Genomic DNA, 25684 nt, shown 5'->3' on the forward strand with positions numbered 1-25684 from the left:
GTGGCGGTGCTTGCCCAAAATGTTGGCTTCCTTTCAGTTCCCGCAGATATGGCAACCTGTACTACTGTTGTTCCCTGGGTCCAAGCCATGACCTCTGTGCCTGTCTGTGAACTTGGGTTAGTCTACAACTGCTCCATGCCAAATCAATGGATTTCACTCCAAGTTCCTCTTTCTATGTTGAGCTGGGTATTGCCGAGGAGTTAGAGGACTTTGGCACAGTGGTGTAACAAAACTTGAGGTGGGCCCCCAGCAAAGTACCTAGGGGGGACCCCTGCCGGCTGGACCCAGGCAGGGGCCTTTCACCAGTGAACTGTGTACTATGCTGAGGGCCCCCCCTCCAGAGCCCGGTCCCCACCCGCACCGCTGCTGGGGTCTTTGTTACACAAGTGTTTTGGCAGATGATATCTCGATGCAATCCACAATTTAAGGGTCTAGCTGGAAAGAAACCTTAATAGCCTAAGAAGGAGGGAGAGCCCAGAAAACACACTCCAAGCACATTAGAAAAGAGTTAGCTTCGTATACAAAGCTTGTGCTCTGGTTTCCTTTTCATTCCTCCAGTGACCCCCAAAGTAAGCACATAAAGGTCACATCCAGACAGAGGTTGTGCTTCACCTGGACTTGTACGAGGCATTATTCTGCTATGACCTCAAAAGAGGTAGGTTGTGCTGCCTGGGTAAAAAATGATAAGCTTACCTATGACTAAGAAGTCCAGTACAATACTCCAGTAACTGAAGTTGCATGAAGAATACTTACGGGAATTCAGCCATCTAGGAACTTTGAGGGCCATGTAGCTCAGTTGTCCAGAAACAACCAAAAAGCAGCTAAGTGACCAGAAATCAAGGACCTACAGAGACACACTATAGTACAACAAGAGCTGTGAGCTTGAATTATCCCCTACTCATCTGGTACTGTATCTGAGACCAGGAGCATCACCACAGTACCAGCACTAGAGGAATAATAAGATTTTTCCTCTTTACCTCAGCCCTTGTGGTATTTTGACATTGGTTGATTACAAAGTCATTCAAATAATTTCTCTAGACCACATCATCCAAGAGGTTTTTACTTATAAAATAGTGGTTGACTCGTGACTCAAAATTATCTCCTATAACTCAAGTCCTTACTTACAGGATGTTGGAAACAGCCCTTTTGGCAGGGTTATCCCCTAACCTTTTGCCTCTGACCTCCTGCTTTTGACTGTGTGCTGCATTGAGGTTTTGCTGGCTTTAGGACTCTTGGCACTCTACCAGTGCTGACCCGAGCTATAGTGCAAGTGCCCTCTGTCTAAATTTTGTATTGGTGTTTGGCTTATACATGATTGGCATATTCGATTTACTAGCAAGTCCCTAGTATAGTACATCATGTGTGCCCAGGGCCTGTAAATCAAATGCTACCAGTGGGCCTGCAGCACTGATTGTGCCACCCGCATGGGTAGCCCTGGAAACATGTCTCAGACCTGCTGCAGTGTCTGTGTGTGCAGTTTTAAACTGTCATTTCTACCTGGCAAGTGCACCCACCTGCCAGGCCTAAACCTTTCCTTTTACTACTAAGGTAGCCCCATGGGCAGGATGGGGTGTATTTAAAAGGTAGGGCATGGATTTGTGTGTTTTACTTGTCCTGATAGTGAAATACTGCTAAATTTGGGTTTCACTATGGGAAAGGGTAGCCATAGGGTAGCATGGGGATTGCCTTGAAATATCTTTTAAGTGTAATTTCCCACTGGGAGCAGATAAAGATGTGGAGCTTCGGGTCTCTGACCTCACAATTTAAAGTGCATCTTTTGGTGAAGTTGGTTTTTAAGATGTAAGTTTGAAAATGCCACTTTTAGAAAGTGGGCATTTTCTTGCTTAACCACTCTGTGCCTCTGCCTGTCTATGGAATACATGTTTGGGTCAGGATGACAGTTGTGTTGTTTGTGAATTCACTCTAGAAAGGGTGAAAGGGAGCTGCGGTGGTCCCTGCATATCTTGATCAGTCTTCCTGAGCTAGAGTGCTGGGAGGAGCTGACACTTGCATCTGAATATGGCTGTGCCTGTCCTTACACAAAGCAGTCTCCAACCCCCTGTAGTCTGTCTGGGGCCAGGGTAGGAAAGGCAGCATCTTGTGCACTACAAATACTTCTGTTTAAAGGTTGCCTACTTCAAAGACAGAAATGGGTATAAGACCAGGACCTCTGACACCAATCTTTGCACCATTATTAAGCCCCTCCTTCCACCCGTGCGTCATTTTAGCACAGGATGATAAATATGTGGCTATGGGAACAACACCATTTTTTAGATAGGCACGCTTACCTTGCATCTTATTGACGCAAGGTAGGTGCGCGCATCCAAAAAATGGGTTAAACTCCTATATTTTGACATTAGATGTGTCTAACGGCAAAATATAAATATGGAGTTAGGTTTGCGCCTAATTTGCGTAAACAAATGACACAAATTTGGCACAAACAGAATATAAATATGCCTCACTGTGAATACTGTCTCTGCTTTTAACAACAAGGCACCCTACCCTTGAGCCACCTAGGGGTGACTTAAATGTAATAAAAAGATAGTTTAAACTTTGGAAGTACTTTTAATTCTAAAATTAAATTTGGACACAGATTCATTTTAAAACCAGCCTGGCTGACAGGTCTGGCTTTAAAATGACACATTGCACCACAGCAGTGCACACACACATGTATTAAGTCCACTGGGGTCTCTAAACCTACATGTCCCACCATATACTAGGGACTAACAGGTAGGTTGTCTTGGCCAATTAGGATTATACCAATTAGCATATACCTTTAGAGGACATAGCACTGGCCCTGGGTTGGTTAGCAGAGCCCAGGTCACTTTCAGAGTCAGTAACCACCAGTATCAGTCAAAAAAATGGGGGTGATCAGAGAAAAAAGGATGACTTTCCTACACAGAGTATCCGGTATTCATAAGCCTGACAGAGATCCATTACAGTGTGCCAACTACAGGGCAAGTTTGCTGATTATTGTCATCTTTATTACTCTGACTGGTGAGCAACGGTCCTGATGAAACAATTGGCCATATCAGTAGACAAGGAAAAATACTTTTGTCGAATGGGGTGGCTTATTTAAAAATCCAGTTAGGATGGGCTTGAGGCAGGACTTTATTGGGAATAAGCAATGTCTTTATGATGAATCCATGACTAGATTGATCTGCGGAGGATTTATTTCGGACTTTTTAAAAAAATTTTGAGCTGTTCCTGCACTCCAATCTTTTTACTATTAATGCTGGAACCATTGACTGGCACTGTTAGGCAGAACCAAACCATCCATGGCATTACCACACAAGTGGACACGCATAAGGTGAAGTTATACACTTATGATGCATTTGTTACACAAGGTGACCTTAACTCATCCATTCCTGCGCTTATGTCTCAGGTAGCTGTCTTTTCTACATTCTCAAGAAACAAGATTAATTGGTCCAAATGTGAGGCATTGATGATGACCTTCTAAAACTCTACGATGATCACTTCTTTGCAAAATGTACCTTTTAAGTGGCTGCTTAGCCTTATGAAATCTATGAATATTAATAGGAGCTTGGAGAACATTTATGGTAAGAGACAACTTTAGTGTACTGTAGGAGGCTGGACTGGCTTGTAGTGAGTACCAAGGGGTACTTGCACCTTGCACCAGGCCCAGTTATCCCTTATTAGTGTATAGGGTGTCTAGCAGCTTAGGCTGATAGATAATGGTAGCTTAGCAGAGCAGCTTAGGCTGAACTAGGAGACGTGTGAAGCTACTACAGTACCACTTAGTGTCATATGCACAATATCATAAGAAAACACAATACACAGTTATACTAAAAATAAAGGTACTTTATTTTTATGACAATATGCCAAAGTATCTTAGAGTGTACCCTCAGTGAGAGGATAGGAAATATACACAAGATATATATACACAATAGCAAAAATATGCAGTATAGTCTTAGAAAACAGTGCAAACAATGTATAGTTACAATAGGATGCAATGGGGAAACATAGGGATAGGGGCAACACAAACCATATACTCCAGAAGTGGAATGCGAACCACGAATGGACCCCAAACCTATGTGACCTTGTAGAGGGTCGCTGGGACTATTAGAAAATAGTGAGAGTTAGAAAAATAACCCTCCCCAAGACCCTGAAAAGTGAGTGCAAAGTGCACCAAAGTTCCCCTAAGGACAAAATAGTCGTGTTAGAGGGAAAATGTAAGGAAAACACAAATCAGCAATGCAACAACGATGGATTCCTGACTGAGGGTACCTGTGGAACAAGGGGACCAAGTCCAAAAGTCACAAGCAGCTCGGAGATGGGCAGATGCCCAAGAAATGCCAGCGGTTGGTGCAAAGAAGCTCTTACTAGGCTGAAGAACTGTGAATACTGCAGGAACGACAAGGGCTAGAGACTTCCCCTTTGGAGGATGGATCCCCCACGTCTTGGAGAGTCGTGCAGAAGTGTTTTCCCGCCGGATGGACGCCAACAAGCCTTGCTACACGCAAATCGTGCGTTTGGCGTTTTTGGACGCTGCTGGGGCCCAGGAGGGACCAGAAGGTCGCAAATTGGACCTGCAGAGAGAGGGGACGTCGAGCAAGACAAAGAGCCCTCACTGAAGCAGGTAGCACCCGGAGAAGTGCCAGAAACAGGCACTACGAGGATGCGTGAAACGGTGCTCGCCGAAGTTGCACAAAGGAGTCCCACGTCGCCGGAGACCAACTTAGAAAGTCGTGCAATGCAGGTTAGAGTGCCGTGGACCCAGGCTTGGCTGTGCACGAAGGATTTCCGCCGGAAGTGCACAGGGGCCGGAGTAGTTTGCAAAGTCGCGGTTCCCAGCAATGCAGCCCAGCGAGGTGAGGCAAGGACTTACCTCCACCAAACTTGGGCTGAAGAGTCACTGGACTGTGGGGGTCACTTGGACGGTGTCGCTGGATTCGAGGGACCTCGCTCGTTGTGCTGAGAGGAGACCCAAGGGACCGGTAATGCAGCTTTTTGGTGCCTGCGGTTGCAGGGGGAAGATTCCGTCGACCCACAGGAGATTTCTTCGGAGCTTCTGGTGCAGAGAGGAGGCAGACTACCCCCACAGCATGCACAAGCAGGAAAACAGTCGAGAAGGCGGCAGGATCAGCGTTACAGAGTTGCAGTAGTCGTCTTTGCTACTATGTTGCAGGTTTGCAGGCTTCCAGCGCGGTCAGCGGTCGATTCCTTATCAGAAGGTGAAGAGGGAGATGCAGAGGAACTCGGCTGAGCTCATGCATTCGTTATCTAAAGTTTCCCCAGAGACAGAGACCCTAAATAGCCAGAAAAGAGGGTTTGGCTACCTAGGAGAGAGGAAAGGCTACTAACACCTGAAGGAGCCTATCAGCAGGAGTCTCTGACGTCACCTGGTGGCACTGGCCACTCAGAGCAGTCCAGTGTGCCAGCAGCACCTCTGTTTCCAAGATGGCAGAGGTCTGGAGCACACTGGAGGAGCTCTGGACACCTCCCAGGGGAGGTGCAGGTCAGGGGAGTGGTCACTCCCCTTTCCTTTGTCCAGTTTCGCGCCAGAGCAGGGGCTAAGGGGTCCCTGAACCGGTGTAGACTGGCTTATGCAGAATTGGGCACATCTGTGCCCATCAAAGCATTTCCAGAGGCTGGGGGAGGCTACTCCTCCCCTGCCTTCACACCATTTTCCAAAGGGAGAGGGTGTCACACCCTCTCTCAGAGGAAGTTCTTTGTTCTGCCATCCTGGGCCAGGCCTGGCTGGACCCCAGGAGGGCAGCTGCCTGTCTGAGGGGTTGGCAGCAGCAGCAGCTGCAGTGAAACCCCAGGAAGGGCAGTTTGGCAGTACCAGGGTCTGTGCTACAGACCACTGGGATCATGGGATTGTGCCAACTATGCCAGGATGGTATAGAGGGGGCAATTCCATGATCATAGACATGTTACATGGCCATATTCGGAGTTACCATGGTGAAGCTACATATAGGTAGTGACCTATATGTAGTGCACGCGTGTAATGGTGTCCCCGCACTCACAAAGTTCAGGGAATTGGCTCTGAACAATGTGGGGGCACCTTGGCTAGTGCAAGGGTGCCCTCACACTAAGTAACTTTGCACCTAACCTTTACCAGGTAAAGGTTAGACATATAGGTGACTTATAAGTTACTTAAGTGCAGTGTAAAATGGCTGTGAAATAACGTGGACGTTATTTCACTCAGGCTGCAGTGGCAGGCCTGTGTAAGAATTGTCAGAGCTCCCTATGGGTGGCAAAAGAAATGCTGCAGCCCATAGGGATCTCCTGGAACCCCAATACCCTGGGTACCTCAGTACCATATACTAGGGAATTATAAGGGTGTTCCAGTAAGCCAATGTAAATTGGTAAAATTGGTCACTAGCCTGTTAGTGACAATTTGAAAGTAATGAGAGAGCATAACCACTGAGGTTCTGGTTAGCAGAGCCTCAGTGAGACAGTTAGGCACCACACAGGGAACATATACATGCACACCTATGAGCACTGGGGCCCTGTGTGACAGGGTCCCAGTGACACATACATATAGGCCACAAACCTATGAGCACTGGGGTCCTGACCAGCAGGATCCCAGTGACACATAACAAACATACTGAAAACATAGTGTTTTCACTATGAGCACTGAGGCCTGGCTATCAGGATCCCAGTGAGACAGTGAAAACAGTGACAAACACCCTGACATACACTCACAAACAGGCCAAAAGTGGGGGTAACAAGGCTAGAAAGAGGCTACCTTCTCACACAACCCCCCCCCAAACGAAGGACAATAAGGCTAACCTTGGCCAGTTGAGACTTTATTGTCTAAGTGGTGATAAGTAGAGAGTAGCTCTGCAATAGACTGGTTACTCCCTTTATCATCCACTATATGGTTACTTCCCTGTGGGGATGTAAACCACCCTGTTTGAAGTTTTTTAGCTAAGCAACAATGTGAAGATGTATTTTCAGAGTTTCTATCAGTAAGTTTTAGTTTAGAGCAGTGGGAATTGTCCACTGAACCTATTTGTAGTGATGGAAATGCCAGACAGGGATGCTGTCTCAGAAAAGCCATAGCTGGGCAAAAACTTTGTCCATATGGCTGGAAGAGAGAACAGGGATGCTGTTTCTCTTGGGTTGGAGCAGGGCAGGGATGCTGTCCTATCAGCTCCACACTAGGGCAGGGATGCTGTCCTAAGTGTTGTGAGGCAGTGCAGAGTTTCTGCACTAAAGTTTCTCTGGGAGGGTTGGAGGGATGCTCCATGTTAACTAAAATGGTGTTCTTTTTCTCACCAATGTTAGTTATCCCACAGAGAGGTACTTCCACCTCAGGGAGTACAGTTTTGCTAACTGATGATTCCCTTGGAACAGGTGCCACCCCAGGAGAGGTGTCTCCCACCACAGGAATAGTATCCTGAATGGTAGGGTGGTTAGGGGATACTGTGATACCCTTTTTACCTGTTGATGGAGAGGGATCCTGAGTTTTCAGGCCTTCTCTCCTTTGCTTTTTCATTTCACTTGAAATGAGAGGGAACAATTCCTCAGGGATGCCCAGCAAGGCTGCATGGGCATAAAACTCTACATCAGCCCAACCTGAGGCCTCTAGGTCATTACCTAAGAGACAGTCTACAGGTAAGCTAGGTGATACCACCACCTGCTTAGGGCCAGTAACTCCACCCCAACTAAACTGAATTATAGCTAAGGGAAGAAACTTAGTGGAGTTATGGACATCAATCATTTTATACTGTTGTCCAATGATGTGTTGATCAGGGTGCACTAGGTTTTCAGTCACCAAAGTGAAACTGGCCCCTGTGTCCCTGTAGGCCAAGGCCTCAACACCATTTATTGAAACTGTCTGCCTGTACTTATCCATTGTAAGGGGACAAGCAGCCAGTGTGGCAAGGCCAATGCCACTAGGTGTGACAGAAACTGTCTTGGGACTGACTACCCCAGTTTCTACTATGGACCCATAAGTGAACCCAACTACACCCTTTGCTTGACTGTTGCCAGCAGTCCCACCACTAGTACCACTACTGCTAGGGGCACTAGAGCTTGATGTATTAGTGGTGGTAGGCTCAGGGGGTTTACCTGGACAGGACTTATCCCCTGGCCTATGGCCTCTATTTTTACACACAAAGCACCAAGGCTTTTTAATGTGTGCAGGTTGGGAAGAAGAGGAAGAATTTGTTTTATCCCCACCCTCTGAAGAGTGTTTAAGATTTGAAGTGGGATCTTTGGTTTTACCCTTATCCCCATGCTTATCTTGAGATTTTTCACCATCTTTCTTCTTATTGCCATCTTTGTCACCCCCTGTATGAACTTTTCTGTTCACCCTTGTTCTGACCCATTTGTCTGCCTTCTTTCCCAATTCTTGGGGAGAGGTCAGATCAGAGTCTACCAGGTACTGGTGCAACAAATCAGACACACAATTATTAAGTATATGCTCTCTCAGGATTGTGTTATACAGGCTTTCATAATCAGTAACTTTACTGCCATGTAACCACCCCTCCAAGGCCTTCACTGAATGGTCAATGAAATCAACCCAGTCTTGTGAAGACTCCTTTTTGGTCTCTCTGAACTTTATCCTGTATTGTTCAGTGGTTAAGCCATAACCATCCAGGAGTGCATTCTTAAGACCTGTAAAATTATTGGCATCATTTTCTTTCACTGTAAGGAGCCTATCCCTACCTTTTCCACTAAATGATAGCCATAGGATAGCAGCCCACTGCCTTTGAGGGACATCCTGTACAACACAGGCCCTCTCAAGTGCAGCAAACCACTTGTTAATGTCATCCCCCTCCTTATAAGGGGGAACTATCTTGTGCAGATTCCTGGAATCATGCTCTTTTGCAGGATGACTATGGGGAATACTGCTGCTGCCACCATGGGTATCTAAACCCAACTTCTGTCTTTCCCTCTCTATTTCTAAAGACTGTCTATCCAAATCCAGCTGTTGCTTCTTGAGCTTCAGTCTGGTTTGTTCCACTCTCAATCTATTGAGCTCCCTTTCTAACAATCTGTCATCAGGGTGGGTGGGAGGGACATTTCTAGATACAGAGGTATGATGGGAATGAACAGAAGGAGACCTGTCCCTTACAGAGGGCACCCTAACAGCTTGGCTACCAGTATAATGTGAGAGCACACCATCAGTATGGTGTGATTCAACCTCTGTACCAACTATGCTAGACTGTCTAGTAATGGGCAGGCTGAGAAGTTTCTTTCCTGAACCTTTTCCTGGGGGAGTCCCTGGATCAGATTGAGAACCATTAGCTACTTTTTCACCAGATTTGGCACTTATGGCCTTATCCTGTACTCTAAGCATATTAATTAACAGTTCTAAGGAAGGATTCTTCCCTACACTCAAACCTCTCTCTATGCAGAGACTCCTTGCTCCTTTCCAGCTAAGGTGATCATATGCAAGTTTGGACAGTTCAACTTTTTTGCCTGTGCCAGACATTTTTTAGAGAGAGTTAAAGTGATAGACAAAGAGAAAAAAGTTTTCAGAACTTTTTGGAAAGACAGAAAAAACTTTTTAAACTTTTAAGAACTTTTTGAAAGTTTAGAAGTACTTTTCAGCACTTAGAAAAGAGTGAAAAGAGGAAATGCAAAACTTTTTGGCTATGTGTATATACACTGACCTTGTTTTGTATATTTTTCTCTTATGAAAAGTACAATGACAAGAGTGGTAAGTAGTCTCAAAGCACTTATCCCACCGCTGCCACCAATGTACGAGGCTGGACTGGCTTGTAGTGAGTACCAAGGGGTACTTGCACCTTGCACCAGGCCCAGTTATCCCTTATTAGTGTATAGGGTGTCTAGCAGCTTAGGCTGATAGATAATGGTAGCTTAGCAGAGCAGCTTAGGCTGAACTAGGAGACGTGTGAAGCTACTACAGTACCACTTAGTGTCATATGCACAATATCATAAGAAAACACAATACACAGTTATACTAAAAATAAAGGTACTTTATTTTTATGACAATATGCCAAAGTATCTTAGAGTGTACCCTCAGTGAGAGGATAGGAAATATACACAAGATATATATACACAATAGCAAAAATATGCAGTATAGTCTTAGAAAACAGTGCAAACAATGTATAGTTACAATAGGATGCAATGGGGAAACATAGGGATAGGGGCAACACAAACCATATACTCCAGAAGTGGAATGCGAACCACGAATGGACCCCAAACCTATGTGACCTTGTAGAGGGTCGCTGGGACTATTAGAAAATAGTGAGAGTTAGAAAAATAACCCTCCCCAAGACCCTGAAAAGTGAGTGCAAAGTGCACCAAAGTTCCCCTAAGGACAAAATAGTCGTGTTAGAGGGAAAATGTAAGGAAAACACAAATCAGCAATGCAACAACGATGGATTCCTGACTGAGGGTACCTGTGGAACAAGGGGACCAAGTCCAAAAGTCACAAGCAGCTCGGAGATGGGCAGATGCCCAAGAAATGCCAGCGGTTGGTGCAAAGAAGCTCTTACTAGGCTGAAGAACTGTGAATACTGCAGGAACGACAAGGGCTAGAGACTTCCCCTTTGGAGGATGGATCCCCCACGCCTTGGAGAGTCGTGCAGAAGTGTTTTCCCGCCGGATGGACGCCAACAAGCCTTTCTACACGCAAATCGTGCGTTTGGCGTTTTTGGACGCTGCTGGGGCCCAGGAGGGACCAGAAGGTCGCAAATTGGACCTGCAGAGAGAGGGGACGTCGAGCAAGACAAAGAGCCCTCACTGAAGCAGGTAGCACCCGGAGAAGTGCCAGAAACAGGCACTACGAGGATGCGTGAAACGGTGCTCGCCGAAGTTGCACAAAGGAGTCCCACGTCGCCGGAGACCAACTTAGAAAGTCGTGCAATGCAGGTTAGAGTGCCGTGGACCCAGGCTTGGCTGTGCACGAAGGATTTCCGCCGGAAGTGCACAGGGGCCGGAGTAGTTTGCAAAGTCGCGGTTCCCAGCAATGCAGCCCAGCGAGGTGAGGCAAGGACTTACCTCCACCAAACTTGGGCTGAAGAGTCACTGGACTGTGGGGGTCACTTGGACGGTGTCGCTGGATTCAAGGGACCTCGCTCGTCGTGCTGAGAGGAGACCCAAGGGACCGGTAATGCAGCTTTTTGGTGCCTGCGGTTGCAGGGGGAAGATTCCGTCGACCCACGGGAGATTTCTTCGGAGCTTCTGGTGCAGAGAGGAGGCAGACTACCCCCACAGCATGCACAAGCAGGAAAACAGTCGAGAAGGCGGCAGGATCAGCGTTACAGAGTTGCAGTAGTCGTCTTTGCTACTATGTTGCAGGTTTGCAGGCTTCCAGCGCGGTCAGCGGTCGATTCCTTATCAGAAGGTGAAGAGGGAGATGCAGAGGAACTCGGCTGAGCTCATGCATTCGTTATCTAAAGTTTCCCCAGAGACAGAGACCCTAAATAGCCAGAAAAGAGGGTTTGGCTACCTAGGAGAGAGGAAAGGCTACTAACACCTGAAGGAGCCTATCAGCAGGAGTCTCTGACGTCACCTGGTGGCACTGGCCACTCAGAGCAGTCCAGTGTGCCAGCAGCACCTCTGTTTCCAAGATGGCAGAGGTCTGGAGCACACTGGAGGAGCTCTGGACACCTCCCCGGGGAGGTGCAGGTCAGGGGAGTGGTCACTCCCCTTTCCTTTGTCCAGTTTCGCGCCAGAGCAGGGGCTAAGGGGTCCCTGAACCGGTGTAGACTGGCTTATGCAGAATTGGGCACATCTGTGCCCAACAAAGCATTTCCAGAGGCTGGGGGAGGCTACTCCTCCCCTGCCTTCACACCATTTTCCAAAGGGAGAGGGTGTCACACCCTCTCTCAGAGGAAGTTCTTTGTTCTGCCATCCTGGGCCAGGCCTGGCTGGACCCCAGGAGGGCAGCTGCCTGTCTGAGGGGTTGGCAGCAGCAGCAGCTGCAGTGAAACCCCAGGAAGGGCAGTTTGGCAGTACCAGGGTCTGTGCTACAGACCACTGGGATCATGGGATTGTGCCAACTATGCCAGGATGGTATAGAGGGGGCAATTCCATGATCATAGACATGTTACATGGCCATATTCGGAGTTACCATGGTGAAGCTACATATAGGTAGTGACCTATATGTAGTGCACGCGTGTAATGGTGTCCCCGCACTCACAAAGTTCAGGGAATTGGCTCTGAACAATGTGGGGGCACCTTGGCTAGTGCAAGGGTGCCCTCACACTAAGTAACTTTGCACCTAACCTTTACCAGGTAAAGGTTAGACATATAGGTGACTTATAAGTTACTTAAGTGCAGTGTAAAATGGCTGTGAAATAACGTGGACGTTATTTCACTCAGGCTGCAGTGGCAGGCCTGTGTAAGAATTGTCAGAGCTCCCTATGGGTGGCAAAAGAAATGCTGCAGCCCATAGGGATCTCCTGGAACCCCAATACCCTGGGTACCTCAGTACCATATACTAGGGAATTATAAGGGTGTTCCAGTAAGCCAATGTAAATTGGTAAAATTGGTCACTAGCCTGTTAGTGACAATTTGAAAGTAATGAGAGAGCATAACCACTGAGGTTCTGGTTAGCAGAGCCTCAGTGAGACAGTTAGGCACCACACAGGGAACATATACATGCACACCTATGAGCACTGGGGCCCTGTGTGACAGGGTCCCAGTGACACATACATATAGGCCACAAACCTATGAGCACTGGGGTCCTGACCAGCAGGATCCCAGTGACACATAACAAACATACTGAAAACATAGTGTTTTCACTATGAGCACTGAGGCCTGGCTATCAGGATCCCAGTGAGACAGTGAAAACAGTGACAAACACCCTGACATACACTCTCAAACAGGCCAAAAGTGGGGGTAACAAGGCTAGAAAGAGGCTACCTTCTCACATGTACTCCATCAGAAAGCGACTTTCGGTATTCTAGCCTGATCCAAATTACAAATATTAATGTGAGAAAGATTCAAATAAACAAAATGGTGAATGCCCCATGATACTATAATTCATTTGAAAATCCTGACTCGTTTGCTCTGCATGATTAAATGTAAAATTAAGTCAGCTAGGGAAGACCGGAAATTGATGCTGAAGGCCTCAAAACTAGACATGGCTAGAACAGAAGGGGCTTAATAGCGGCACTTATAGAAAACAGTTGGCTTGATTACCAAATGTCTTGTACTACTTACATGCTGTCGGCTTGTTCTGAGACTGCCACAATGGGTTGAACTAGAAAGAGATTTGTTAAATGTTGATGGAGAGTTGGGCTTATACCACACAAGGAAGTCAAGGCTAAATAAACTGGATAACTCATTTCAGACTGTCTGTGCGTATTTATTGCACAATAACCATAACTAAACGTGGAATAAATACAGGTTTCCATCTCAATGCCCCTTACTAGTAAAAGCATGCAACACTTATTGGCGAGAGACAGTGAGCCCCACTGTAAACTGTGCATGTAAAAAATAATTCTCTCAATTTACTTCTGGGTAGCACTGGTAAATACTTTGATAATTTACAACAGGAATTTTACCTCCCTATCACACAGTCTTGGAAATATCAGTAGCTCCTGCATTGTTTCCAACACCAAATCCAGATTTGTGCTGCTGAACTACCCCATTGCCCTAGTATTTTACACTGCTTGCAGCCATTCACAGCCCATCCATATGGACGAAGGGGGCCATGTCCCCTTATGTTTTTTCCAAACTTTGTGCAGGTCAGGCAGTCAGAAGCTAGACATGTGCTAAATGTGCAGGCTCCTGGCTGCCTGAGCTGAAGCTTGCCAGGCTGAGGATTTCACAGCCCTACGGCCAAGACCACCTCTGCCTGGCAAAAGTGCCTCAAGCCACACTTCCTCATGACAAGGGGGAGCATCACTGATTTCTCAGACCTGGGTGCCTCAGTTTTAAGTCCTGGAGTGCCCAGGGCAGTGTCACTTCATCACAGAGCAGGATGGGGTCAGCAAGCCTCACTGACCCCATCCCATGCCGGACGAGTTAGGGATTGCTGCCTTCCCTCATTGGCTGAGGTAAGGCAGCAGTCCCAGCCCTCTTGGGACCTCTGAGGTTTTCCTCTACGGGAGCTGCAGGGTAGGTACATTTTATGTTTTTGAAAGTTTGGTGTGTGTGTGTGTACGTATAAATGTTTGAATTTGTTGTGAGTGAGTGTTGTGAATGTGTGTGTGTGTGTGCATATTTGTAAATGCATGGGAGTGAGTGAGTGTATGTGTGTGTGTCTGTGTGGCCCGCCTGCCCCCTCCCTGTCAAAATTACCATCCACCACTGCTTGCAACTGTGGGATTAATTAAAGGGTACTGTTTCGGGCCTCTGCAGCACCATTGTTGACCTTGCCTTGATGAAATCGACTGCTGACAATGGTAGTAGCAAAATAGGCTTTGACTGCAGTTTGAAGAGGAAGACTGGGATGGCCTTCTCATGCATCATGACCGGGGCTTATGGAGTCCTATCTCAAATTCAGGTCCATATTTATACTTTTTTGGGCCATATTTGTGCCACTTTTTGACACAAAAACCACGCAGTTTTGCGCTGTTTTTGCATCAAAAAGCGGCGCAAATGCAGCGCTAAAAAAGTATAAATATGGGCCTCAATTTCCTCAAGATTGTATATGTAAGATATTGTTCCACAACATGACTACTGGCAACAAATCTGTAGCCTGAATCCAGTGCTGGAAATGTAATCAAGACAACTGATATGTAGTGCATATTCTGTGGGAGTGGCATATCCCGTCACATTAGTCTAACATCTAGGATGAGATGATTTCTCATGTAACGGTTGATGAACCGTTATCCACATGTATAGCAATATTAAATGACACCACTAACATACCCAACATTTCATACCACAACATGAGAGGGTTTTCCACATCATTAGCTGGGACCAAACTGAATATTTTGCTTATTAGGAAAATGAATAACATTGTAACAGTGAGATAGGCTTAAATACATGTTTAGCATGACTTCACATGAAAAAGTCATTTACAATTTGAATGATCATACACCCACCTATTTGGGATACAATTCCTACTTCTTGAAGCTACCTCTTACCATACAAAACATTTACTCAAGGGACATTAGCAGTTTGGAGGCCAGTGGAGCCTTCAGTTCTTTCCTTCTTCACTTCTCTGATCCAGCTCCATTTTTGCCTGTGCTCACCCAAACTTCCTTAATTCTAGGATCTGGTTTGAGAGACACAGCTATACGTGTAGTCTACATGGGCCCCATTGTCATACATAGATCATTATCCTTTGGTGGTATATGCCCAGCCCTCATGTGCGGTACCCAATAATGCAGCTAGCACTCTGCCAGCTATGGAACCAATAACCCCCTACCTGCAGGGCCTTTTCCTCCCACACCCTTCCTGTGCTGAGCCTTTTTTGGCTATTTGGGGTAGTTCGAGCTTAGGCCTTCACAACTGTTTGTCCACATAAGCTATTCATGCCAAATTTGCGTCCTTTTTTTCCAACATCCTCGGGATTCTAAAGGTCCCCAGTGTTTGTGGGTTCCCCTGGAGGAGCCCAAGAAATTAACCAAAATACAGCTAAGTTTTTTTTCAGAAAAATAGGAAAAAACGGCTACAGAAGAAAGCATATGATCTTTTCCCTGAAACTGGCACCAGCAAAGAGTTTGTGGTACTGAAGTCACCATCTTCTCAGCTTTCAGGAACAGGCAGACTTGAATCAGAAAACCAAATTTTTCTACACAAGTTTAGCATTTTACTGGGACATACCACATTTTTACTATTTTTTGAGCTTTTAGCCTCCTTCCAGTTAGTGACAGAAATGGATGTGAAACCAATGCTGGATCCCGGACAGCTAAACATTTCTGAAAAGGAGACAAAATTATAAATTCAGCAAGGGGTCATTTGTGTAGATCCTACAGAAAATAACAGCTGAATTAAACAAATATTGAAATTGAGGTAAAAAAACAGCCATTTTTTTCCACGTTTTACTCTGTAACTTTTTCCTGCAATGTCATATTTTCAAAAGTAATATACTGTTACGTCTGCTGGACTCTTCTGGTTGCGGGGATATATAGGGCTTTTAGTTGTAGGTTCACCAAGAACCCTAGGGTCCCAGAGCCAATAAAGGAGCTGCACTTTACAGTGGGTTTTCATTGTATACCGGGTGTACCTCAATTCGTTTGGTGAAATATGAAGAGTGAAAAATAGGTATCAAGGAAACCTTTGTATTTCCAAAATGGGCACAAGATAAGGTGTTGGGAAGCAGTGGTTATTTGCACATCTCTGAATTCCAGGGTGCCTATACTAGCATGTGAATTACAGGGCATTTCTCAAATAGACGTCTTTTTTACACACTGTCTTGCATTTGGAAGGAGAAAATGTAGAGAAAGACAAGAGCCAATAACACTTGTTCTGCTATTCTGTGTTCCCCTTAAGTCTCCCGATAAAAATGGTACCTCACTTGCATAGGTAGGCCTAGTGTTCGCGACAGGAAACGCAAGATGGACACATCATATTTATACATTGAAATCTGACGTGTTTTGGAAAGTGCCTAGATGTGGATTTTGGCCTCTAGTTCAGCCGGCACCTAGGGGAACCTACCAAACCTGTGCATGTTTAAAAACCAGATACCTAGGGGAATCCAGGATGGGGAGACTTGTGGGGCTCTCATCAGGTTCTGTTCCCCAGAAGCCTTTGCAAACCTCAAAATGTGGCAAAAAAACACTTTTCCCTCAGATATTGGTGCTGCAAAGTTCTGGAATCTTTGAGGAGGCACAAACTTCCTTCCACCCAGCATTCCCCTAAGTCTCCCCATAAAAATGGTACCTCACTTGTCTGGGTAAGCCTAGTGCCCGCAACAGGAAATGCCCCAAAACACAAGGTGGACACATCACATTTATCCAATGAAAACAGACTTGTTTTTTGGAAAGTGCCTAGCTGTGGATTTTGGCCTCTCGCTCAGCCTGCACCTAGGGACATCTAGCAAACCTATACATTTTTGAAAACTAGACACTTAGGGGAATTCAGAATCAGGTAACTTGTAGGACTCCCACCAGGTTCTGTTACCCAGAATCCTTTGCAAACCTCATAATTTGGCAAAAAAATCCCTTTTCCCCCATATTTCGGTGCTGCAAAGTTCTGGAATCTGAGAGGAGCCACAAACTTCCCTCCACCTAGCATTACCCCGAGTCGTCCAAGAAAAATGGTACCTTGTTTGTGTGGATAGGCCTAGTGCCCACAACAGGAAATGCCCCAAAACACAACATGGACACATCACATTTTCCCAAAGAAAACTAAGATATTTTTTGCAAAGTGCCTAGCTGTGGTCTTTGACCTCTAGCTCAGCCAGCACTTAGGGACATCTAGCAAACCTAGACATTTTTGAAAACTAGACATCTAGGAGAATTCAGAATGGGTTGACTTGTGGGGCGCTCACCAGATTCTGTTACCCAGAATCCTTTGCAAACCTTAATATTTTGCAAAAAACACTTTTTCCTCATATTTTGGTGATAGAAAGTTCTGGAATCTGAGAGGAGCCACAAATTTCCTTCCACCCAGCATTCCCCGAAGCCTCCTGATAAAAATGGTACCCCACTTGTGTGGGTAGGCCTAGTGCCCGTGTCAGGAATAGATCACACAATGGTCAATGTTGGTCGTTACATGAGGGCAACTGCTGACCCTGGGGTGATCCATTCCTGATGCAGGCACTAGGTACAGGCACTCAAGTGGGATAGCGTTTTTATCAGGACAGGTAGGGAAACACTGGGTGGTAGGAATTTTGTGGATGCCAGCATATTCCTGTAGTTTGTGTGACAGAAATGCAAGAAACAATTGCGTTTTTATTCAACATTTCACCTTTGCAGGGTATTCTGGGTAAGAAAACTTTGGGGAATCCACACAATCACACCTCTGTGGACTTCCACGGGTGTCTAGTTTCCAGAAATGTCTGGGTTTGGTAGGTTTCCCTATATGGCCACAGAGTCCAGGACAAAAAACGCAGGTGCCTGCCTTACAAAACCAGGTTGTTTTGTGATAAATAATCTTGATGTCTCCACAATATGATTTGGGCGGTGGAATTTGTGGCTGAACTAAATTGTGGAGCTCCTAAGAGAGCACTCTCTCTGTGCTTGCCGCCGCATGCACCTGCTCTCTGGGTTGGGCTAACCCGCTATTGTCCCGCTGCACAGACTGTGCTTGCAAAGGGACAGCATGACTGTCCTCATCACCTCCCTCATAATCACTGGAAAAGGAGTTATTGAATGGGACTCCTTCGACTGAAAAATCACTCCCATTGTCTGTGCCGTTGTACTATCCCTCAGATGCTTTCTCTGTCTCTGATCCTACATCAGAGATGTACTCTATAACCCGAGTGAGGGCTTGAGCCGCAATCATCCAACTAGATGCCATCTCTGCTGCAGGCTAAAATGTTGCTCCAAAACAGTAGCCTACGTAGACAGTCACAAAATTGCTGGTGGATGTGTGTGTGAGATACGTGCAACAGTAGAGGTCACCTTACCGTTTCTTCTTCCCTCAATCAGCACATTCTCTCAAGACACTCAAAAAAGACTCACTATTACTTCACCTTGTCACATACCAATCGTCACAGTCTTTAGCGCCTCTAGCGCCCAGTCCAACAATCATTATTGGTGCTCCCACTCCCATTACCTCCTCCTTCGATTCCCTCACTACCACCCAGCAAAAGTGTCTTTCATCTCTCCACAGACCCCCTCGCCCATATATTTAATTTGTATTATAGCGCAGGTAATGGCTGCCTTTACTAATCTACTCAGCTATTTTAGTAAAATACAGATTTGATCTTTGCAGTAGGCATATAAACCTTCTGCACTACTTTATGGCATCAGAACTGCCACTAGACAAAAGTTAGATCCTTTTGTAGCAGAAACATAATCACAAGACTTGACTTTTTTATTGCTACCTAAAAGCTACAGTTGAAGTATGTGCATTGCAGTGAAGACGCAAGATGCAACTGCAAGAGAACTGTTGGCGAATATATATATATATATATATATATATATATATATATATATATATATATATATATGTTAAGAGATCACTTTTATATGTGGGTGTGGTTTTCCTGGGGGCCAAACGCAGCCCCCAGGGAAACCACACATGTGTTGGCAAAAGTGATCGGTATATATATATATATATATATATCCACAACGCATTGTCAGAAAAACCCTCGAGGCATTCACCTCAGAGTAGAAAAAAACAACGTACCGTGACTCTAGTGCAGTTCCGTGTTTATTGAAAGATCAACAGAAAAATTCTGATGCATTTTGGAGCCTTAGCTCCATGCTCACAGGTCAAACACACACCATGTTTTGTGAATATTTAAATATCTACTTGTTTCCCACTCCACTAAATTGAACATAAACAACAGACTACTACTAACCCTGAAAAAAAAATATATATATATATAGATAGATAGATAGATAGATAGATAGATAGATAGATAGATAGATAGATAGATATAGACATCTACATAGATATGTTTGTATATAGAGCTACATGTTTTTATATAGATCTATATAGAAACATGTCTATAGATATATATTTTTTTTTAATAGTGGCCCCCAGGGAAACCATACAACTATTAAAAAAATGATTCCCCCCACAGGGGGTCACCCTGCTCATGGGCGACCCCCTGTCAATTTCATTTATTTCTTTTTTTGATTTATTTAAGAAAAACAAAAATTAAACAAATGGGGTAAACCTACCCTTTTTTAAAGAAACTTGCCCACAGGGAGGCAGGTGCAGCTTGCTTTCCAAGGGGGACACCCCCCCCAAGTGAAATCCCTGTTGTCCTGTGGGGTTTTCAGGCCCTTGATCGCAGAGGGCCAGGAAACTGGTTCAGGAAGGCCCTTTCAAACAAGGCCTTCCCGAATGCGGCTGCTCCCTGCTCCAGTGGGTAAAACAGATAGTGATGCACTGACGTCACAAACGGGCAAGTGGTGGTACGGGGGGAGACACGGAAGATCTTCTGTGTCTCCCAGGCATTTTCTAAATAAAAAAAAACCCTCCCTGTTGTCGGCCACTGGTCGTGACCCCTACCAGGGAGGTCCGACGCCCGCACTAATAGGGTTAAGGCAACTCGCTAGCTGTGACACCTTACAATGAGCATGACATACTGACGAATATTCTAAGCTGTGGCAGAGATTCTAGCTGTGATCAATGTTTATTGAGGCCATCATTAACATGATGCAAAACACCACATCACTGTTTTATCTGAGAAATTCTTCAAAATTTCCATTGTCCTGCTGTTGTCCGAGTGTTACATCCTAGGAGAAGCATACTGCTTTGTTTACATATTTCAGTAATATCTAATAGATGTAACATAAGTATGGATCTTGACTTTGTATCTCTGTAAAGACATAGGCCCTCATTCTGACCCTGGCGGTCTTTGACCGCCAGGGCGGAGGACCGCGGGAGCACCGCCGACAAGCCGGCGGTGCTTCAATGGGGATTCCGACCGCGGCGGTAAAGCCGCGGTCGGACCGGCACCACTGGCGGGGTCCCGCCAGTGTACCGCGGCCCCATTGAATCCTCCGCGGCGGCGCAGCTTGCTGCACCGCCGCGGGGATTCTGACCCCCCCTACCGCCATCCAGATCCCGGCGGTCGGACCGCCGAGATCCGGATGGCGGTAGGGGGGGTCGCGGGGCCCCTGGGGGCCCCTGCAGTGCCCATGCCACTGGCATGGGCATTGCAGGGGCCCCCGTAAGAGGGCCCCTACATGTATTTCACTGTCTGCTGCGCAGACAGTGAAATACGCGACGGGTGCAACTGCACCCGTCGCACAGCTTCCACTCCGCCGGCTCGATTCCGAGCCGGCTTCATCGTGGAAGCCTCTTTCCCGCTGGGCTGGCTGGCGGTCTGAACGAGACCGCCCGCCAGCCCAGCGGGAAAGTCAGAATTACCGCCGCGGTCTTTCGACCGCGGAACGGTAACCTGACGGCGGGACTTTGGCGGGCGGCCTCCGCCGCCCGCCAAGGTCAGAATGAGGGCCATAGTAGCAGATTTGAGAAAAATGGCACTGAACCCCCCTACCGCCACCATGTCTGTGCGGTAATTGAAATGCTCTGAGCAGGCATTTAAAGTAGCTGCAAAAAATGACGCAGTGGAATCTCTCAGATTCCACTGCACCATTTTTGCTCTCCCCCTAAAGGGTGAACATCCCTTTGCATATATTTCGCACAGGGGATGAATAATGTGGCACAAAGTATTAAAGATTGGCGCAATGCATGCATTGCACCACTTTGTGAATATGGCGCAGCGTTTTTGCCATATTATCATTAGCATTAAAAAAATGACCTGAATGTGGCGATATATCACACAAGGGTCTCTTAAATCTGCCCCACAGCTTTAAAGATACAGCATATTGGTTAAAGGCAACACCAATTTAGTCTAGTAGGAGACCCAGGAGACGCATATATAGGTTGAATGACAGGGGTGCTAGGACTGAGTTCTGAAAAACTCTGAGTGAGCCATGGAAGGGAGTGGAGATGGACTTGTTTATTTGTCTTGCTATGTAGTGACTTTAAGGTAGGACAACAACCATCTCAGAGCATCTTCATCAAATCAAGGGAAGTCTTCAGGGAATATAATGATTTATAGCATAAATTGCTGCTAAATGGTCATGGAAGACAAGCAAACAAGTTTCATCACTGACCAGCATCCTAAGAACTTTATGAATAATTTTCAGCATTGCTTCTTCTGCTCTATGATTGGCCCTAAAGCCAGAGTCCACAACATGTTGCAGTGTTGTAGCTATAAAGGGGAGGTATTTCATTGATCTGAAGTTGTTAAAGTAATTTAGGCCAGTCCAGGGCTTCTGTAGCATGAGTTTTATATGCCTTTTTTGTAAGACAATAGGGTATGAGGTGATAGCTTATCTTTATGTCCACACAGGACCAAGGGCTTCAGAGGAGATATTTTTGAATGAACGTGCAAAAGACTATAGAGTTAAAGGGGAGCTTTAATTGTGGCAGTAATGAGAAATATTTCTTTTGAATATGGCTGATTTTCTCATAGACATCAGCTACATCAGAACAGTGTAGGCTGGACTTTGACGGTATGCTTAGAGAATAAGGTGTGTGCTTGACAAATTCAAACAGCTTTTTAGGATGTTTTTTGTGTGAGCAATCTGAAATGTTAAACATTCATGTTTAGCTCTATAGGTTTTGGATTTGTAGGATTTTCTTTTTGCTAATAGTGGAAGTGCTGTATTTTATAGTCATCTATCCTCAAAATCTATTACTAACCATTTGCCTTCATTCAGTTTATCCAAGAACCAACAAGCAGATACTGTTGATTTTTTAGATTATAAACTGAGTGGGAAGTTCCTCAATGATACCAGACATGGTAATCTGGTAGTCGGACACACATTGTCACCTAATTGGGGAGATAAAAACCAAGTACGTGAGAAGAGAGAAGATCTCTGAGTTTGTCAAACTCAATGTTGTTGGTGACATCCGAAAGTGATACTTTTATTTCTTGGGTTGGAACTTATTCTAGTTTTATCTGTGAACAAGGTAAAGGGTGCAAGTATGTTTTTAGACCAGACCACTGGAAGAGGGTCTTGAATTAAAATAGAGAAGAGATAATTAAGTATAAAGAAGGCTCTTTTTTGAGTGAAACAGGTGCAGTTTTGGACTAGAGGGTAGTATTGGAGGAAAACCATAAATTGGGAGACTGCCAATCTGTATAGATTTTAGTCTCCAAGAAAAATGTTGTCACTATCAGATCAGTCATGAAATGGGTTGCGCTCTGCTCACAGAAAAGGTTGTTATCCACATGTGGGTGGCAAATGACATTGAAACTGGCTCTACTTAGGAAGGGAGACAGGAATTCTGGGATTCGACACTGTAAGGTAGGCAAATTCTAGATAATACTTTTCCTACATATTAGTTAATTCAGGGGGTCAAGGCAACACACTCTCCTGCCTTTTATTACAGTCAAGGTAGAAGATCGATTTGCCATGGGGAAGCTATTTGTTTAGTTTTAGTTATGATGCAAGACTGAACAATGTTTCTGTCAGGAAGAACATGTCAATTTGATGAAGATTTGAGAAATTGCCATTAGGTTTGACATGGCTGAGCAGTTATGGAGGATTCATCTAAAAAAGATGCATAGATGTGATGGTAGGCAATGAGTGAGTGTGTTCTTTGCTAGAATAATTATTTATGACATTTGTGACACTGTGTAGGCATCTGGGGATGTGAATGGTGGCAAATAGTAAAGTAAAAGAAAACCCACCACTTGCAGTAGCGGTCTGGTGGTCGAAGTTGTGAGGTCATGAGGCATCACCTAGTTATCAAGAATTAAGGGTGGTTGGAGATTCCTTGATTTTAGTGCCACCCTCTATTTTACACAGTTTAGATCTATATGAGTGTTGACAGATAACTTCAGTAATAGCGTCTTAAGATTACTGAGTTGATCTTAACATTTAGGTCACAAATACCAGAACGGCATGTCAGATTAAACTGGCTAATTCAGGGTTCATCTATGAAGGTTGCTTTTACATGTGTAGTTTGTTTCTGTATTAGAGCACATATTGAAATGGAGAGAGTTTAAGAAAGGGCATGATGTTGAGGTAGGGCAGATGAATACACTGGCTAAAATGAGGAGGCTGATTTGCCTTTAGGACAGACAATAGCAGGGACATTTAGAACAATAGTTCTTGGCCCCTTTTTTTAAAGTTTGAAATGACCAGAGAAAAATATTATTAAGAAAGAGCACATGGAGAGGGATGTCTGATGAGAGAAAGGTTGACATGCTCCTGCTAGTGACTGAGTGATATTGGAGTAAAGGGTAAAAACTGTGTTGGGTTATTAGTTTATTCAGCCCTTGATCAAAAGAGTTCATGTTGACAAATATTTGCTTCCTAATATCAGGCTTAACATTGTGCAATCAAGACATAGGGCCAGATTAAGGCCTTGATGGAGGGGATTACTCCGTCCCAAAAATAACGAATATCCAGTCCGCCGGTATACAAGTTCGGTAGGATATAATGGAACTTGTAATACAGCGGAGGGGATATCTGTCACATTTGGGACAGAGTAATCCCTTCTGCCAAGGTCGTAATGAGGCCCATAGTCTATAAGTCCTTCAATGTCAAGCACTAAGTTACCTGTTTAGCAGAGACATGGCTTGGTGTGGTGCAGTCTGTAAGTCATTCAAGCGCAAGCCCTAGGTTACCTGTTTAGCAGAGGCATGGCTTGGTCTTTGGTTGTCGAGGTTGCACTATCGGCAGCTTCATCAGCGGTGTAGGACCACTTATGGCGACCCTGCTTCCTACTCGTGCCACCGGAAATAAACAAACTATTTGTTAAGAGTTTGTCTTCAGCAGTTGTGACCTCAGGGCTGTTAGGCAGGTCCTACACTACTGGGCAGGTCCTACACTACTGCAACAATGTTTATTTTGGCACTAGGGCCCCACAGACAGCTGCAGTACAAGCCCATGGGATTGGTCCATAACTAAGGAAGAAATGTTGATCCTAGCTGTGGTGCTCCATATGTCCAGGCAGCAGCAATATGAGTCTCTCAGGTCATGCTGGAGTGGTGCAGGATTTTATGCTGTTGTTCAGGCTTGCTGCTACTTTACAGAGTTCGACACATGATATGTTATGGGAGACTGGGTAAACTCTCACAACTTGGGTATAAGCTTGGATTGCACTTCTGATGTCCGTTAGCTCTTCCGAGTTCCTCAAGTGGCAATCACACATGTGTTTGTTTCCTCTTGGACTTGTTTTCCTATTGCTGGGTCAGATACTCTCCTTCCCTGTCAGAGCAGCAAGAGAGGCTTCTGGGCCCTAGGCAGACCCACAGCTTCTCCAGAAAGTTGCACGAATTTCAGGTGAAGTCTCTCAGCTCTGAGAGACTGACTGCCATGCAGACACCAGACCTGGTCTCACAGCGGCTCTTTGAATACTTCACAGAACACTCCCTCATTGGTCAAAAAGGACTTGGACAGCAGCAAAGTTTGGAGATTTTGGTCCTACTTTTATTCAGGTTTAAAAACCTCCCCCCCCCTTAACAGAATCTACTGACTCACCTTCTTTACTCCACCAATCATCAATTAACAGTGCTCAGGAAGGACTAAAAAGTAATTACCTGGTTAAATGGTCCTCATAGAACTTCTAATGGTAGCTATGACTCCACCTTCCATCACTTCAGTTTTTGAGTCTCCACCCTCCAGCTTCACGAATGCAAACATTTCTCTTCCACTGCTTAGGGAGTTGTATCCCATCCTCCATCTTGTTATTCCAAACCAAGGACAATCCAAACTGATTCCCACTTGTCCCAACAATCAGACTCTTACCATCAGACGAAGTCTTGCTGCCATCTACACCATACATATACTCAGTCAACACACTCAAGCATGGAATGTCATCACAAAGTTCTGGGTGCTACACCTACACCTACACAGTACATTTACATGAATAGGGCTCATAGGCTGCACTCTTCACAACAGAAAATGTTATAATTAGGACTATTAATCCAAAAGTATGCTGCTACCATGGCTTCAGGTCAGCAATCCAGGACATGAACATTAACCTTAAAGCAGCAAAAGAGGGCATGCTTGGTGCAACCCTCAAGGTTGCAGGGCATGTTCTGGACCTCAGCTTCACCATGGACAGGCCTAGGCCTCAGTACTCTATATGGGAGTAATAGCTGGGCCAACAAAAAGTCAATAGACTAGTTTCACATGCAAGCAGGTAAATAACTGTGACTGTGACAAGATTAACGTCCAGT

At 45.4% G+C, this 25684-nt stretch overlaps 1 protein-coding gene across 2 annotated transcripts in view; it reads left to right on the forward strand.

Annotated features, from left to right (window-relative positions):
• Positions 1-25684, forward strand: part of CYP1B1 (cytochrome P450 family 1 subfamily B member 1) — a 69363-nt gene that overhangs the window by 38784 nt on the left and 4895 nt on the right. The gene's annotated exons all lie outside the window — the stretch shown is intronic.

Source organism: Pleurodeles waltl, chromosome 5 (assembly GCF_031143425.1).
Source record: "Pleurodeles waltl isolate 20211129_DDA chromosome 5, aPleWal1.hap1.20221129, whole genome shotgun sequence".
Classification (NCBI taxonomy): Eukaryota; Metazoa; Chordata; class Amphibia; order Caudata; family Salamandridae; genus Pleurodeles; species Pleurodeles waltl.